Below are 17,912 nucleotides of genomic sequence, written 5' to 3'. Positions count from 1 at the left end.
GGGAGGAAGGAGCACCATAGGGGAAACAGGTATCTGTGCATTGTGGCAGGAGATTGGGAAGGGACAGCCGATCTGAGATGACTCGGCAAGACTTGGCAGGGGCCAGCTTATGAAGTCATGTCAAAGCATTTGAATTTTATACTGAATATAATAGGAAATCATTGAAGAGTTATAAACAGGAAAGTGACATAAAATTTATGATTTAGAAACATCTTTCTGGCCATGGAAGGCAGATGGGAATGGAGAGGGGCTGGGTGCAGGGAGATGTTAGGAAGCTGCTGCCTAAGAAATACCTGGGCTTGTACGGTGGCCCTAGTACTGGGGAGGGTGGACATGGTCTCATTCGAGGCATTCATATAGCAGAACTGATGGAAGATCAGGTCAGTGAACACAAAGTGTGGAAAGTGTTCATGTCTGCTCTGAGGATATACCTGCTTGATAGAGACACCCACAGCCCGGTCAGCCACAGACTGATGCCCGGTCAGACACCCGCCCACCCCTACCCAGAGGCAGATCCTCAGTGCTTTCTTGTGCTCTGGAGTCTACCATGCCTTTCTGATGAAGGTCAGAGATGATTGGTTCTTGTCTGATTCTCACCTTTACCTGTGTTCAGCAAGGCATTTATTTCTCTGTCTGATAGCTCAGTTGGTAAAATATTCACCTGCAATGCATGAGACTCAGGTTTGATTCCTGGGTCAGGAAGATCCCCTGGAGAAGGGAAAGGCTACCCATTCCAGTATTCTGCCCTGGAGAATTCCATGGACTGTATAGTCCATTGGGTCTTAAATAGTTGAACACAACTGAGTGACTTTCACTTTACTCCTCTGTGCCTCCAAGTCCAGGGAGCGTTAGATCCCAATTGTGGTGAAAGCGGGAGGCTGAGAAGACAGGGTTAGGCTGAGATCAGGGGCTTGATTTAGCTGCAAGTTCTGAGAGTCCATCACATGGGGTGTTATGCCCTAGAATATCAGGATGGGAGACTATTTGCCCAGGGCCCAAATCCTGCAACAGAAAGATCACATTAAGCAGGTTCTTCACCTGGGAAGCATTCCACTTCCCCAAGGTGGTACAGCTTGACTCGGTCAAGGTCCATTTCATGTTGGTTTCACAAATATGTCCCAGAAGTCAATCATATTCTTCTTTCCAAGTTACTGGGTGTATCTGAGCAGGTGGCTCCTGCTCAACCTCTCTCATTGCCTTGGTTGCATAGACACACTGAAGAGCCACAGAATCATCCCTGTCCCACAACTAATGCTCGAAATGTTCCTTGGTAAAGTAATATCCAGGGTTCCCAGGTGGCATGGTGGTAAACAGCCCACCTTTCAATGTAGGAGATGCAAGAGATTCAAGTTCCATCCCTTGGTTGGGAAGATCCCCTGGAGGAGGAAATGGCAACACTCTCCAGTATTCTTGCCTGGGAAGTCCCATGGAGCCTATGGGCTACAATCCATGGGGTCACAAAGAGTCTGACTCAGCCAAGCCCAAGGTAATATCCAATGCCTTCATAACATGGTCCCTGCAACAAGATGGTGAGTGAGGAAGTTTGACTGGGACAGGGGAAATCTGAGAATTTAAATGATTTCACAAGAAATGTGAACAGTTAGTGGCAGGACCAGTGTCAAATTCCAAAGCCTTTGCTCATTTCACTCCTCTGTAGTGTCCACTTCTTTTTTTTTTTTTTTTTTAATCAATTACAATTTTATTTATTTATTTTTATTTTATATTTTAACTTTACAATACTGTATTGGTTTTGCCATATATCAACATGAATCCGCCACAGGTATACATGTGTTCCCCATCCTGAACCCTTCAGTTCTAATGAGGTGCATGTAGTGTTCACTTCTAAAGTGAAGTCTTTAGAATCATCTCCCAACAGGTCAGATGAATGAAAGCTATGCACTTTGGTGAGCTCGAGTGTGTACATATTTGTGTGCGAAGCCTGGATGTAAACATATGTGAACATACACACAAACACATCCTATGAAAGACAAAGGAAAACATGTCTGCATATTTGTCTCATTCAGTATATATTTTAATGTTCTCAGAGCTTTATTAGGTGGCTCATGTCTTTTTTTTCATGGAGGATAATCCTTATTATAAAAAGAGGCCACATGACAAGCACCAGGGCCAGGGCTTGTACTGATGGTCTTGTCCCTTTGTTTGGATGGTGAACTCTTCAAGGAAAAGACGTATGCCTCCCCATCTTATTCTCTCTGTGGTGACACTCAAATCAGTGCCCCTGGAATCCCCCTGACTTGATTCATCTCCCTCACCAAGTCCTGACCTCCCTGCTCTGAATTGCAGACCATCTGATATGCTCCAGGCATGTAGTTTTGCCCTTTTTGCCTTCCTATTTGATAGGAAAAGGTTACAGGCCCTCAGCTGTCGTTCATCCTATGACAACCCCTGGCAGTCTCCCACTTGTCAGTCACCTTCCACAGCCAGTGACATTCATCAGATTGGATTCCTAAAAGGTTACAGAGACCAGTAATTGGAAATGTCTGTTTGCTTCAGCCATAATGAGAACTGTATCTGGTGCAGTTAAAATTTGGGGACATGCCACCTCCCCACCTAAGATTCTGAGTAATCTCAAAAAGCACTTTCAGCTAAAAGTAGATGAAAGGAAATCATCTGTATGGGGCAGGGGTCTTCTTGGGAGACTTCCTAGATAAAGCTCAGAGTCCCTAGTTTATGTGGTCTTTTAAAGTTCAAGGAAGGTAGACTTAGCACCTACCCAGGAGTCCAAGATGATTGATTCTCACCTGGTTCTCACTTTTACAAGGGTGTTCAGCAAGGCCCTTACTCCTCTGTGCCTCTAGCTCCCTTTATAAAATGGAGGTTTTATTCTAGAGTTTTAAGGTCCCGTCTGGGTCTGACATCTTAGTTTTGATTCCAAAGGACCTACTGATGTGATAAAAAGGAATGCAGCAACCCCTCCCAAGGAGCATTAGACTCCAATTGTGGTGAATGTGGAGGACTGAGAAGACAGGTTTTGGCTGAGATCAGGGGCTTGAGTTCTGAGAGTCTATCCCACAAAGAGTTATACCTAGAATTTCGGGATGGGAGATCCTTTACCCAGGGCCCAAGTCCTGCAGTAAAAACATCACATGAAAGCCACGTGTGACATCTGTCTCCCAAGGTGGGGGGCGGGCAGCCGCCGTGTTTGGAACAAGCTGCCAGCACAGACTGATCGAATGCTGCTCTTCTGTCCACAGTTCTGGGGACAGTCAATAGCTCCTGTTCCTAGAGTAAAGGCCAAAGAAGGAGGAGGACGTGTAAAGCATTCATGAGCAGATCCTTGGGACATGGAAATCCAACCATGCTGTGACATCTGGGATTCCAGTGCGTGTTTGGAGGGCAGGTATCAGGCTTTAACAAATCAGCTCCCACAGCATCCTGCTGGTGGTCTTAGCCTCTCTGCTCCAACCATTGTCAGTTCAGTTCAGTTCAGTTCAGTTACTCAGTTGTGACCTACTCTTTGAGACCCCACAGACTGCAGCAAACCAGGCCTCCCTGTCCATCACCAACTCCCGGAGTCTACCCAAACTCATGTCCTTTGAGTCGGTGATGCCATCCAACAATCTCATCCTCTGTCGTCCCCTTCTCCTCCTGCATTCAATCTTTCCCAGCATTGGGGTCTTTTCAAATGAGTCACCCTTTCATAGCAGGTGGCCAAAGTATTGTGGCCCTTTTCAAAACCTCATGGACCGACAGTTGGAGAATTTTTCCTGGAACTTCATTAAAAAAAGTATCAAATTTCTTTCTTCCTCCCTTTCATTTTTTTTAGGGATATGACGACTTCATATTCCCAGAACATAGGTCTAATCCTGTATCCCAGCTAGGATAAAATAGAAAATCTCCTAATCTCTGCCAACTCTACACCAAGATCACATTTTGGCCCAAGTGCCCCAGAAATAGGGCTGACATTTTCTTACAACCTTATTACTACTTCCAAGCTTTACTTCTCCACTTTGGCTAAACCCCTTGTTTTTAGAAGTTGTTGCGGAGAAGACAATGGAACCCCACTCCAGTACTCTTGCCTGGAAAATCCCATGGATGGAGGAGCCTGGTGGGCTGCAGTCCATGGGGTCGCTAAGAGTTGCACACGACTGAGGGACTTCACTTTGACTTTTCACTTTCATGCATTGGAGAAGGAAATGGCAACCCACTCCAGTGTTCTTGCCTGGAGAATCCCAGGGATGGGGGAGCCTGGTGGGCTACCGTCTATGGGGTTGCACAGAGTCAGACACGACTGAAGTGACTTAGCAGCAGTAGCAGCCCACCAGTTACCTCACCCTACTTATAAACATCTACCTCTCAGTCATTTTCATCCTTCCTTGAGAATAGTCATTGGGATTTATTTTCTGTTTGTCCCATCTGTTCTTTACTCCATTGTCCCTCTTTTTCTGCCTTTTTAAAGATTGAATATATTTTATGGCTTTATTTTCTTTGTTGGGTATTAGCTATAGCTCTTTGTTGTGTTATTTTAATGACTGTTTTAGAGTACAGAGACGCCCCTGGTGGCTCAGACGGTAAAGCGTCTGCCTACAGGCGGGAGACCCAGGTTCAATCCCTGGGTCGGGAAGATCTCCTAGAGAAAGAAATGGCAACCCACTCTTGTATTCTTGCCTGGAAAAATCCCATGGACAGAGGAGCCTGGTAGGCTACAGTCCTTGGGATCACAAAGAGACAAACACGACTGAATGACATCACATTTTAAAGTATAGAACATACATCTTTAATGTATAATATCTCAGTCAAGTGATAGTATATCACTTACAGTATAAGAGGCCTTCCCAGGTGGTAAAGAATCTGCCTGCAATGCAGGAGATGCAGATGTGGGTTCAATCCTTGGGTCAGGAAGACCCCCCTGGAGGAGGAAATCACAACCCACTCCAGTATTCTTGCCGGGAAAATCCCATGAGCAGAGGAGCCTGGCGGGCTCAGTCCATGGGGTTGCAAACTTTACAACAGTGCACTTTCTGTCTTCCATCCTGGTCTGGAGAGAAGGACGCTGAAGCAAAGGCGTTGAAAGGCTCCAGAGTAGTTGATCAATGATACCAGACACCCCTGTCTTTGTTCAGTGTCTGCTTAACTTTGAACTAAGGTAAAGCACATCTTTTTCTCAATTATCTTTTCTTAAAGAGTAGATTTCTGGGAGATGGTGAGGGACAGGGAGGCTTGGTGTGCTGCAATCCATAGGGTCACAAAGAGTCGGACACTACTGGGAGACTGAACAACAGCAATAAAGGGTAGATTCAAATTATTGGTGGAAGAACCCACAGCATATTCTGGATGTTAGATGTTAATCCTTAGATTTTATCTAATTACAAGTAGAAAATTAATACTTAACATCTATTCATGCTGTCTTGGTTTCCCTGGTGGCTCAGATGGTAAAGAATCTGCCTGCAATGTGGGAGGCCTGGGTTCGATCCCTGAGTTTGGAAGTCCCCCTGGAGAAGGGAATGGCAACCTACTCCAGTATTCTTGCCTGGAGGATTCCATGGACATTGGAGCCTAGCAGGCTATAATCCATGGGATCACAAAGAGCTGGACACGACTAAGTGACTAACACTTTCATGCTGTCTAATAGGAAGGGAGTGAATTTTCAGATCTCTTGGAGAAATTTCTCACTGTTTTGATTTCCCATAATAAATCAATTGTAATACTGTATTTGTAATTGAACACACTAGACCAGGTTGCTCTGATTTCATTTTACCCTCCCTACATAATAAGGAATATTTTCTATCCTGGTGAAAATCACATTTCTCTGGAATGTGCTCTTAATTGCACTGAGCTGTGGGCCCTGTTTAATATTGCATGAGATGGTATGCTCTCTTACGATGAGTATCACAAACATTTGCATCTTAATGTGCACAATGAATCTCAATTAAATGTCTCCAGTCTTTTTAAAGACATTTCCCCCCACATTACAGTCTTTTTGGCAATACCAGTGCCACAACAATCATAACCTTGAAAGGACTGCTGGTGAATAATCATATGGACTTAATTATAGAAAAAGACAACAGAACCAGAACCAAAGTCTTGGGAGGGAAAAGAAGCATCCTATGTCCCACCTTGCTGTAGTGATGGAAGAGGGAATCAACAAATCCATTCCTTTTTTTTAGAATTTGGAAGGCTTTGCTTTTTGTCCAGAAAATGTGGTAAAGTATCTGTAGATTTTTATCTGGGTTTCCCAGGTAGCTCAGCTGGTAAAGAATCCGCCTGCAATGCAGGAGACTCCAGTTTGATTCCTGGGTAGGGAAGTTCCCTTGGAGAAGGGATAGGCTGCCCACTTCAATATTCTTGGACTTTTCTGTAGTTCAGACGGTAAAGAATCAGCCTGCAATGCAGGAGACCTGAGTTTGATCCCTGGGTTGGGAAGATTCCCTGGAGGAGGGCATGGCAACCCACTCCAGTATTCTTGCCTGGAGAATCCCCGTGGACAGAGGAGCCTGGCTGGCTACAGTCTATGGGGTCACAAAGAGCTGGACATGACTGAGCAATTAGGCACAACACATCTGTAGATTTACCAAAAGCTCTGCCATCTGTCACATTGAAATGATATAGAAAATCTCAACTCTGCCACATCTAAGAAACATCTCTTACTACAATCTCTGAAATATATCTGTCTGATGCAAATTTATTTTTATCAAATTTAGATGGATCCGAAGTTGACAACAAATAACACTTCTTAGAACAACATTGAAATTAGTGTGGAAAAAAGAATAAGAATTTCTCAAGGCCCCTACTGGTATCTCTGTGCTTGGAGGTAATAAGACTTGAGCAAAAATAGGCCGCATGAAAAGACAAAATTTTAGTTAATTCCAGTTCTATCGATTAACAGAGGTAATAGGCAAGAAGAGAAGCTTCATGGCCATGCTTCACCATTGTGTTCTTTGGTCCAGACTCCAAATGGGAGAGGCCTTGGATATGAGCCAACTTTTCAGACACAGTCATAATTCAAGAGAAACTATACATCTACCCACCCAACAGTAGCAGGGGATGGTTAATTGCTACACAGCCTCTCACCAAACTGGGTAACTGACTCATGGCTATGTGAAGAAACCCAATGACTAGGTGCTCGCCATCCCCAAAAGATTAACTGCTAAGTCACTTCAATTGTGTCCGACTCTGTGCGACCCCATAGATGGCAGCCCACCAGGCTCGCCCGTCCCTGGGATTCTCCAGGCAAGAACACTGGAGTGGGTTGCCATTTCCTTCTCCAATGCAGGAAGGTAAACAGTGAAAGTGAAGTCGCTCAGTCGTGTCTGACTCTTAGCGACCCTATGGACTGCAGCCTACCAGGCTCCTCCGCCCATGGGATTTTCCAGGCAAGAGTACTGGAGTGGGGTTCCATTGTCTTCTCCACCAAAAGATTAAAGCACATACTAAAATCAGTAAAGATATTCCTTCATTTACCCTCAGAAACAGACTTCCAGGGTCAGTTGCTCCCCAAGCACTGGTAATATCCTCTCAGGTGATGTTTTCACCTAACATCAACATTTCACCCAGTATCTAGAGGAAGAGTTTCTAGCTACTTTTTGAGTGAATAATGAAGAGAGTCAAGAATATTCATTCTGTACTATTTGGGGGAAATAGCAGGCTGAGATGAAATTACCTCATCAGAGATAATTAAGCCTGTGATCTGTGAATAGTTCTGAAACAAATATACGTATTGGTATATATGTATAGGAAGGGATCACAAGGCCATGCAATAGTACCACCAAGATTTACCAAAATAAAGATAATAGATAAGATAGTATCAAGATTTGCCTTCTTGCCATAAACAACAAGATATTTTAAAAAAATAAAACTATGGGGAAAGGACATTAGGTGTTTACAGAGAAAGAAACTTTTACTACATAAACTGATGCCCAGTCTCTTTAATAATCAGGGAAATCCATTTAAAACCAATATGAAACACCAACCAGACTGACAAAGTTATGCAGTTACACAATTCCAAAGGGGCTTCCCAGGTGGCGCTAGTAGTAAAGAATCTGCCAGCCAGTGAAGGAGACACAAGAGATTTGAGTTCAGTCTGCGGGTCGGGAAGTGCCCCTGGAGGAGGGCATGGCAACCCATTCCAGTCGTCTTGCTGGGAACCCCACGGACAGAAGAGCCTGGCAGGCTACAGTCCATGGGGCTGGACTGAGCAACCAAGCATATGATTCCAAAAATTACAGAATTCGTAGGGATGTGGAACAATGGGAATATTAGCCCACAGCTTGTTGGAATGTGAATTCTGTCCACCACTTTGGAAAAGTAATATGGCCTTATCTAGAAAACTTGCAAATTTGTGTACTCTCCAATCAGTTATCCTCTTGTAGATAATCACCCTAGAGAAACTTTTCCATGTGAGAAAATACGCATAAGGACACGCATAGCACACTGCTTACGATAGTAAAACACTGGAAACAAGCCCAGTATGTTGATAAATTATAAGCTATATGAACAAGGGAATACACTATACACTATAGAAATGCAAATCAATTCACTAATGTTACCTGCATCAGAATAAGTCCTGCAACTGCTGGTTTCTTGTTCTCTTTGTCAGTGATTCACCCTTTGACTCTCTGAATCTTTGCTTCCTCATTTGCAAAATTAGAGAGTTTGGATGAGATGATATTAAGGAGCCTTCTAACTTTAGCATTCACGATTCTCTTTATTTGCTTCTTTTCCTTAAAACATTAGAGTTTCATATGCTATTTCTCTTAGATTGTGCCCACTCTTCTTTCTCATATTCTGAGAACATACTTTTGTTTTATGTGATCAATCTGCTAGGCTCCTTGCAAAATAGATGTAGACTTGCTTGATCACCAGTGAGCAATAAGGCAAGATATATGCTTTTAATTCCCCTTCTAAGATTATTACACATTCAGTGATACCTAAGTTAGTGAGCTTTAGACTGTGGACACCAACAGCTGAAGGAGGGAAAAACCTATCACCCTTTCCTTTCCAGAGGCCATCTGGAGTCATGGCTAATTGATCCTATCTGCTTCTTAGCGACCAATAAGTGGAAGAGGACCAAAGCTGAACTGAAAGGGATGGCAACTGGAGTTCAAGGAGGCTACAGCTTCACATCAAGAATAAGCATTTAGCTCATTGACTCAGAGATTTCAGAAAATGAGGCCCTGAGACGAGACAGCTAAAATGCATTTTGGGGGTTCAATCCCCACCTCTTTCTTGTGCTTTGGGTTTATTCCAGAAGTCAGTTTTCTCAATACCTGTGAATATTGCTTTTGCTAGTATTTTATAACCTTCACTCCTGACTGATAGTTTAATTGATTTTCGTCTTCGGCAACAAAGTTCTCTGAAATTAAGTGCCCTGAGTCTGTGATTATCCCTCAGAAGAATCTCTGGGATCAGAATATGGGCTTTGCTGCCCTCTGCTGTTGACTAAGAGCAGTGCTTCACCTGAGACCCTGGCAAAGAGCAGTCAGGCCCACTTAGGGCCAGGATGGAAGAGACTGGAGGAGGAGACTGGCTCTTGTTCTGGACACTGGGGTAAGTGATAGAACCTTGTGTATTCCCATATGGCATGAGAAAGCATTTAGGAAAACTTCCAGGGACATCATGGATGTTATAAGGCGTTTTACTAAATGTAAAGGTATATCCCCTGTTAGAAAATACCACATGATTTTTAAAACATTATAGCAATATGATCCACAATAGTTTTTTTTTTTCTTTCTAATAACAGAAACTATCAATGCCCCACCAATTTCTCCTAGGACTACTTCTTAGATCCCCTTCTGACACCGGCTGCCTTGATTGATTACCCAGAAACCACCCTGAGACAAAAAATTGCAGGCAGTTTTATTCGTGGTTACCTTCAGAAGACAGACCTATGAAGAAGTGAAGTGGGCGAAACTGGGCTGAAAAAGAAGGTGAGCAATAAGGCAGATTATTACAGTGGAGGCCTCAGCTAATTCTATGGGGAGCTCTGGAGCTGAGATAGCCTTTTCAGTTCAGTTCAGTTCAGTCGCTCAGTCGTGTCCGACTCTTTGTGACGCCATGGACTGCAGCACGCCAGGCTTCCCTGTCCATCACCAACTCCCTGAGCTTACTCAGACTCGTGTCCATCGAGTCAGTGATGCCATCCAACCATTGCATGCTCTGTCATCCCCTTCTCCTCCTGCCTTCAATCCTTCCCAGCATCAGGGTCTTTTCAAAGGAATCAGTTCTTTGCATCAGGTGGCCAGAGTATTGGAGTTTCAGCTTCAGCATTAGTCCTTCCAATGAACACTCAGGACTAATTTCCTTTAGGATGGACTGGTTGGATCTTCTTGCAATCCAAGGGACTCTCAAGAGTCTTCTCCAACACCACAATTCAAAAGCATCAATTCTTTGGCACTCAGCTTTCTTCATAGTCCAACTCTCACATCCATCCATGACTACTGGAAAAACCAAAGCTTTAACTAGACGGACCTTTGTTGGCAAAGTAATGTCTCTGCTTTTTAATATGCTGTCTAGGTTGGTCATAACTTTCCTTTCAAGGGGCAAGAGTTTTTTAATTTCATGGCTGCAATCACCATCTGCAGTGATTTTGGAGCCCCAAAATATAAAGTCTGTCACTGTTTCCATTGTTTCCCCATCTATTTGCCATGAAGTGATGGGACCAGATGCCATGATCTTAGTTTTCTGATTGCTGAGTTTTAAGCCAATTTTTTCACTCTCCTCTTTCACTTTCATCAAGAGTCTCTTTAGTTCTTCTTCGCTTTCTGCCATAAGTGTTTTTTTTTTTTATTGCTCTTCTCTAACACTGAGGTTATCATCTTTTGGGATTCCAGCTTTCTTTGGGTCTCTGATTGAATATTCATTGAAATTATATGAGAAAGACAATAGTACGTTGGCCAAAAAATTTATCCATGGTTTTCCTAACAGCTTATAGTAAAACCAGAACTACTCATTATTATTATTATTATTCCCCATTTGAATAGGTAAGTAAAATGAACTTCTCAGAGATTAAGTAGCCCACCGAAAACCCCCGAGCTACTCAACCATAGAACCAGGACATGAACAATCTGCAAAACTAATTTTATGTTTATTTGATCTGGCTTACTCCTAATGCCCTTAGAGTTTATTGTCCCTTCAGTAGGTGTCTGCAAGTCCAGAATCACCTCTGGCAGGGACTGTTCTTCACATTCCTCCTCTGCCCCTCATATCATGACCCCTTCTGCTTGTTTCTCTTCCTCACCAGAATCCCCTTGTGCAAAGCCCTCCATTTCTCCAGGTTCAGACAATGACAAGCGTATGCAGAAGATATTCAAACCTCACCTTGAAAGGTAAGCATCCTCCAGCTAGATGTTACATAATTTTAAGATTCTGTAAGGCCCGCATCAGGCCATCCTCAGCAAGCAGGTGCTGTGTGATGCTACTCAGGGTCCCTCCTAAGAGCCCAGGTACCTTGGTCTCAGTGTTTTGAATTATCAGCTGCTGAGAATTTGTAATTATGACTCTCACAGGGATTGGCCCTTGACTTTGGGAACTACCTTTTCCACAGTCAAACTCCTAACAAGGTGTGGCCAGTGGTCAATGATCGGCTGATCCAAAGACGTAAGATCTAGTCCTCTTGTCTCCATTTGGAACTTTCTAAAAGGCTATCTCAGCTCCAGAGCTTCCCATAGGATTAGCTGAGGATGGCATCCCCAATTCAATGGACATGAACTTGGGCAAACTCTGGGAGATAGTGAAGGACAGGGAAGCTTGGCATGCTGCAGCCCACGCAGTCACCAAGAGTTGGACATGACCTGGTGACTGAAATCAACAACTGTCATAATCTGCATTATTTCTTGCCTTCTTTTTCTGTCCAATTCTGCCTATTTCACTTCTTTATAGATGTCTCTCCTGAAAGTAACTAAAATAGCACAGAACAAACTGGTAGACAAATCTCTTTATAATATTAATTACCACAAATATAAATGGACCTTACTCTCTTGAGTTAAAAAAAGATGACTTTCAGCATATGTTTTTAGAATTCCAACTATGTACTGTTTTTAAAAAAAGAAAGCCTAAAGTGTAAGGACAGAGTAAAATTTAAATGAAAAAATCAGGAAAGATATTCCAGATACCTAACAACCTAAGTAAAGCCAGTATGGTGGTATTAACATCAGGAAACTGCAGACTTCATTTCTGAACTTTGATGGTGTGATGGATTCCAGACTTGGGATCAGACAACTGAACCAAACTATGAAACAACAATTTTCACACATTAGACAATGGGCAGAGCAGGCCCAGGATCACTGAAAGAATGGGTATAAGTAAAGGAAGGCTCCTGGAGGCTGTCTTTCTGGGTGCAGACACCTTCTGACAACCACATAAAGTGGAGGAGCCCAAGAAAGGCACAGAGTGTTGCTGAGTTGAAGAGACAGCTCTCTGAGGTTCAGGAGGCTGAGCAGGTGGAAGTGTGCAAGGCAGAACACAGGAAGTAAAGAAGCAGATAAAGAAATCCAGAAATCTGCATATGGTTTCCCTTAACTTTTTTGCTAAATACCAAGCCATGAACATACAGGGTCATATTCCATGAAGCTGGTCAAAGAAGGGACACCACGTTGCCATAAGCTAAACAAGTGACCTAACATGGCTGCGAGATGTTTGAGGTTCCACCTCTTGTGGAACAAGCAGACAGAATATCAGAATATCTATCTTCTAGAAGACCTGAAAAACACTATCAAACATCTTGTTTTTAATTGATATTTATAGGACAATAGGGAGAAGGCAATGGCACCCCACTCCAGTACTCTTGCCTGGAGAATCCCATGGATGGCGGAGCCTGGTAAGCTGCAGTCCATGGGGTCGCGAAAGAGTCGGACACGACTGAGCGACTTCACTTTCACTTTTCACTTTCATGCATTGGAGAAGGAAATGGCAACCCGCTCCAGTGTTCTTGCCTGGAGAATCCCAAGGACGGGGGAGCCTGGTGGGCCGCTGTCTATGGGGTCACACAGAGTCGGACACGACTGAAGCGACTTAGCATAGGACAATACATCCATAATAGTGATATATGCATTCTTTTTAAGCGCATATGAAACATTAACCAAGAGAAATAATATTCAAGAGTTAATATATTTTAAAAAGTTAAAATCATAAAAAGTATTTCTCCACCTTCTAACAGCAGGGTGGGCATTTACTGGGGGTGGGAGTAAATTTACCAGGGAAAATTGTGTCCCAAACTGTAGCCTCTGAGTTTTACAGTGGTTAGTTCTGAGGTATACATGCAGTGACTCACAAGTGCCACCAGGGGGAAGTGTTTGCTTATGAAACCAATGAACCCAACCGTCCGTAACAGAAGTGGGATCCCAGATATTCTTCTGGATTACCTAGAGGAAGGCGAATAGAAATATTCCAATGATGTATAAAGGGAAAGACGCTGTTGCTTAATCTTTACATGCCACTGCTCCAGCTTACCCAAGACCACAACCCCCCACCTTCCCCTGTGGTTTAGCCCAGAGCTGTGACATTTCCTGGAGGTTTATTCTGGGATCTCTAGCATGGGCTTAAAGTCATCTCCCTCATTAGCATCCTGAACCTCCTTCCATCCCGTTTGTGGGCAACACCATCCGGCTGGTGTTCCAGAAATCTCACAGGAGACAGACATAGGGCCCGGCGACTTCCTTTTGGACGGTTTTAAAAGGAATCTCCATGACAAACTACAGACACTGGATTTAGCCCTATCTCAGCACTTAGAACTGCAGTTCAAGTTTCAACTCTTCTATTTACTTGCTGCATGAACTTGGATGAATGTCTTAACTCTCAGATGTCCGGTTTACTCATTTAAAACATGGAGCTGCAGATTGGATCAGATGTATATACAAACCACCCCAGCATATAGTAAGGGTCCCAGAAGTGAGTTCCTTTCATCCTTTTAGCTCTTTTCTTAACCAACCAGCCTTCTTTTATTATGCCAGCCTAGTGCTGATCCTTCTGCGGATAGAAAGGATTATAAGCTGGTCATTCCACAAGCCACCCAGCTGGTGAAGGAGTAATTTGCATTGTCAATTGCATTCTCAACTTTGTGTCTCAAACTGCTGACATTCTGATACCAGTTCATAATTTCTGCCATGTTTGCTATCTCTCTGCACCATTATTTGTTTAATATATTTTAAATCAGCTTATTTAAAAAGCCCACAAATTTATTTTAAAGGAAAATTTGTATCTCTTCTGAAAATGGAAAGCTAATATTTACTATCACTTGCAATAAATATAAAGTCAATGTGGAAATAAGCATTAAAAGAAATCGAGTCCTTAAAACTGCAGTAATATAAATAATGTTTAGGCCATTACTATATCAAAGTATTCCTTGAAGGTCTGCACTAAGCCTTAGTAGTCCCAAGTAACTTTGGTAAGTCATTTTAATACATATATATAAGGAGATTAGTGACTTCAATGATCGTAGCAAGTACAATACACCTGTGTTGTAATTGAATATGCAAAGAAAGTATATCCTTATTATTTCATTATTCCTCGATAACTAACTTGACTTCTTTTACCTTCTCCTGTCTGGTTATTCAGTTCATGTCCATAATTTAAACTGTCTCTTTGGATAGCTCTGTTTCTACTAAATGAAAAAGATAAATTTTCAGCTCTCAGAAGTCCCCTCTCCCTCTGTTTCTTTCCAAGCTGCAACTGGGCTGTGGTAGAGGGCTGTGCTCTTGTGATCTTGTGTGAAGTATGTGGGCTTCGTGGGTAGCGCTAGTGGTAAAGGACTCACCTGCCAATGCAGGAGGCCTAAGAGACACGAGTTCAGTCCAAGGGTGGGAAGGATCCCTAAGAGGGCATGGCAACCCACTCCAGTATTCTTGCCTGGAGAGTCCCATGAACAGAGGAGCCTGGTGGGCTACAGTCCACAGGGCTTTGGACATGACTGAAGTGACTTAGCATGCACGTGGGTGTATATAAGGCATGACATCCATGAGGTGCTGGAGTCAGGGGTCCAGACTGTCCATCTCAAGTCTTACTGGTCTGATCTTATGGCCTAAGCTCTGACTCCTGGCCTTTGAAGTGCCCTGACCTGCTTCAAATATCTGCATTCCAACTTCAGGACAACCAATGCTTGACCATGTTGCTTCTCTTCTCTTTCTCTTTTTTGCCCATTAACCGTAGGCTACAGAGGGCATGTTCTCACTTCTCCTTTGAGTCTAGCCCCAGGCTTCCTTATCTTCCTTATCTCCATATTCACATCTTCCAGCCTTAGATATTGATAAATTAAAGTTAATCTGATACCCATGGCAGAGCAAGTCAAGAAAATACAAAAAAGAAAAGCATACTAAGCATACTAATATACTTAAATAAAAGTACTTACTACCCAATTTTTGTCTTTTAGTAAATTAACTGGATCATGTATGTATGATGTCTAATATTTATTTTAAGAACAACTGAGATAGCTGCTTTTTTAAAGAAAAGTTAAAAATCAGGATAACCATGATAATAATATTAATGAACATATATAATACACAAATTATGCTTATTGCATGTAGCCAGTGAGAAATATGTTTCTTCAAAAAGCATTTAGCTGTAGCAAAGATGATATTTCAAGACTAGATGCTTTTGTGAACATAATATTCTACCATATTTTAAGAGTTTGTATATATCAAGGGATCCAGACAGCAGGAGTCTCCATGCTAATGAATGATTTGATATCCTTGCTCTCCACTACCTCTCCAGTGAGCCAGTCCTCCTCAGCCTACACCAATCTCTCAGTTTTGCCAAGAGGAAAGTCTCCCTCCTGATCAGCAATGCTCTTAACAATCGTGCCAGGACTCACGTGCCAGGGAGCCAGCACTGCATGATACACTTGGGTCTGCAGCGTTGCTTCAGCCATAGCAGTTCTCAACTGGGGTTGCCTTTGCCTCTCCCAAAAGGCATTAAGAATGTCTAGAGACATATCAACAGTCATGACTGGGAAGTTGTTATTCATCTAAGGGGTAGAGACACAGGGATGCTGATAAACATCCTATAGCACACAGGATGCCCAAAAGAAAGATAACGTGCTGGTACTGCCAAGGTTGGGAAACTCAAGTCTGCTCTACCAGAATACAGAAGGAATTGTAATGAGGAAACTTTCAAGTCATTAAAACATGACAGCACTCATCACATTCAATGTTTGATTTCAATTCATCCACAGTGGCTTTGGGGCTTCCTAAGGGAAGACTTTGGAGAAGGCAATGGCACCCCACTCCAGTACTCTTGCCTGGAAAATCCCATGGATGGAGGAGCCTGGTGGGCTGCAGTCCATGGGGTCACTAAGAGTCGGGCATGACTGAGCGACTTTGCTTTCACTTCTCACTTTCATGCATTGGAGAAGGAAATGGCAACCCACTCCAGTGTTCTTGTCTGAAGAATCCCAGGGACGGGGGAGCCTGGTGGGCTGCCGTCTATGGGGTCACACAGAGTCGGACACGACTGAAGCGACTTAGCAGCAGTAGCAGAAGGGAAGACTTTGTCTAAAATCTGTGGAGTGAGAGAGTGCCAGCGTATGAGAAGTGCTGTGCTCAGTCACTCAGTCCTGTCCAACTCTTCTGCAGCCCTCCAGGCTCCTCTGTCCATGGGATTCTCCAGGCAAGAATACTGGAGTGGGTTGCCATTTCCTACTCCAAGGGATCTTCCTGACTCAGGGACTGAATCCGAATCTTTTGTGCTTCCTGCACTGCAGGCAGATTCTTTCCCACTAGTGCCACATGGGAAGCCCGTGGGTATCCTAATAAATAACTATTCCTTTTTAAGGAAGGGAGTTCTTTCCTGAGAACTGTAGCCAAGGGAAGGAATCTGGAGAGGATCAGGCAGGGTCAAGGGTGAGAACAGTAGTGAGAAGTGGGGAGACAAGGAAACTTGGTTAGAAATAGCACTCCCTTTTATTTGTTTGTTTAACATAATTTCTAAGAGATTAGAACACTGGATGAATCTTGGCAAATCTTTTTTTAATCCATCTTTCTCCCCTCAACCTCCTATCTTCCCAACTGTCACTTTCCTCTGACCCTTGCGTACCATCACTGGAAAGCCACACCCAGCCCACCCTTCACCCTGCCCACATCCTGCCCACCCTTACCCTGCTTCCCAGTGGAAGGGTGGGTATATGCCCTGAGCAAATCTTAATACCACTGTTAATTCATTAAGATCTTTACTGCCTCATAAGTTTTATGCAGATGAGACAGGATTTGTAAAATGCTTTCCATGTTTTTCCAAGCCTCATACATCTACAAATTTTCTAATCAACCTGTAGGATATTCAAATGTCATATAATGTCATTCTGATGTTTGATTATTGCATTTGTTAAAGGTGAAGGGATGAAGGTCCATAATAGTCTGATTTATCACATAACTGAAAATTAGTAAGCCACCTTCCATCAGGACATTAGTTTGGCTTTATGTTCATTTTTACTCAATGGAGAGTTGAGTTGAAAGAAGTACATTTTTTTTTTCCTTTGGTTGCACTGTGTTATATGTGGTATCTTAGTTCCCTGACTAGGGATCAAACCCGTGCCCCCTTACGGGGAGCACAGAGTCTTAACAACTGGATCACCAGGGAAGTCCCAAGAAATGCATTTTTTCAATTTAAATTTTATTTGAAATAACTGTTGGTTCACGTGCAGTTCCAAGACGGTAGTACAGAGTGGTCCACTATGCCTTTCACCCATCTGGTGTGTTTGTTTCAACATTTTGAAAACCATCGTCTGTTACACCAGTGCAATCGAAGAACAGATTGATCCCTTTCATTAATTGGATATTGAGAGCTGTTCTGCTTTTAGAAAGCAGATTCTGAAGACCCAAATAGAAGAGTACACTAAATTATATATGCATTGACACAAACATGTGATAACTTTTTAAAAAAAGGTGTCGTGAATGATTTGAAACATTGGGTGTTCATCAAGGCATTGAAAGGAATAGAACTTTAGGGTAAGCATATGCTTATCTTGT

This window comes from Bubalus bubalis, chromosome 12 (genome assembly GCF_019923935.1).
Source record: "Bubalus bubalis isolate 160015118507 breed Murrah chromosome 12, NDDB_SH_1, whole genome shotgun sequence".
NCBI classification, from domain to species: Eukaryota; Metazoa; Chordata; class Mammalia; order Artiodactyla; family Bovidae; genus Bubalus; species Bubalus bubalis.
Note: the sequence above shows the minus strand (reverse complement) of the source record.